Source organism: Asparagus officinalis, chromosome 2, assembly GCF_001876935.1.
Source record: "Asparagus officinalis chromosome 2, Aspof.V1, whole genome shotgun sequence".
In the NCBI taxonomy this organism is placed as follows: Eukaryota; Viridiplantae; Streptophyta; class Magnoliopsida; order Asparagales; family Asparagaceae; genus Asparagus; species Asparagus officinalis.
In genome coordinates this window covers 72,302,879-72,304,193 of record NC_033795.1, presented here as the reverse complement: position 1 = coordinate 72,304,193, position 1,315 = coordinate 72,302,879, and positions in this window count along the sequence as shown.

The following is a 1,315-nucleotide window of genomic DNA, read 5'->3' as shown; positions in this document are numbered from 1 at the left end:
CGTTTCAACAATTGTATAAATATAGTTGGTAAGTTCTTTTCTGTTTATTTTCTTTTGGTTTCAATTTGTTTTAACCGGATCTTATAAAAGAACGCGGATTTTGTAACGTCAAAAAGCTGTTATTTAATGACAATGGAATCAGATAAATGAAAGAGATAGACACGATTCTAATTCCCGGGCGAACAATCTTTGGCCGAGCCCCCGCTGTAGGCGTGGTTTTTCATCGTTTTGGGCGTTTTCGTTGAGTCCGTGAGATTCGGCTTGACATTAGACTCTGATTTGTTGATCTGTTTTGGCAGTAGAAGGTCCGATTCCTGGAATTTGGCATAAATCCACTTCTGAGTTCGAGTCGAAATGCTGATCTTGATTCGATCGTGATTCGTCTGAGTCTGCCTTAGTGGATGACTCGTTGCACTCTTGCGACCCTTGGCTTGATTCCACATGATGGATGTCAATTCGCGTTACCTGTGCGGTGCGATCGTTAACGGCTCGTCGCTCGTTGGTTCGTCGTTCGTGCCGAGCTGTGCTAAGGGACTTAATGGCAATTTTATACTGCCTACAGGGGCCGCGGTTAAGCGACGAGGAGAAAGGCAGACTCAGAGGGGCAGGCGGCGGTTCGGGGAGAACCGCGGCGTTCTGTGATGGGAGAAGGAGTAGAGGTGGCTGTCAGCGAGTGAAGAGAGGGTGTGGCCCGAGGGACTGGAGTTCGCTGAGGAGATGGGGTGAGCTTCAAGGAGGCGGTGGTCGAGGCATAGGAGCTGGGGAGGGGTGAAGGAGCAGTGATTGGTGTGGGCTCTTGGAGGAGGAGCTGGGGTGAGCGGCTGGAGGCGGACGTCGGAAGGTTAACGGCACAGTGGAGAGCTGGGTGGGAGTGGCAGAGGAAGGCTCGGGGCGATCGCCGTCCGGGTTGGTCGGATCTCAAGGTGAACTGGAGGGGGCGGGAATGAGGATCGAAGCGGCGAGTATCTCGGAGGATGGAAAGGCGAAGCGGGCGGAGGACTTGGGACGAGTTGAAGTCGAATCTGAAGAAGAGAGGCGGGTACTGGTCAGGTGGGAGGCGCAACAGAGGGAAGAGCGGAGCTCGTATTAGGCGGAGGAGGCTCGGTTCAGTGAGGGCTAGAGCAGAGTTCAGGGAGTTGATGAGGGAGGCTCGTGCTTGGGCTGAGGGCGATCGATGGCGAGAGCTTGGAGGTCGGATCAATTGGATGGGGAAGAGTCGCAGAGGAAACGTTGGAGCTCTGAACGTCCAAGGCGGAGAGGAAGCTCAGGGCGAGGGAGGAGGCGATTCGGGAGCTCGGAGAAGCTTGGGGGCGGC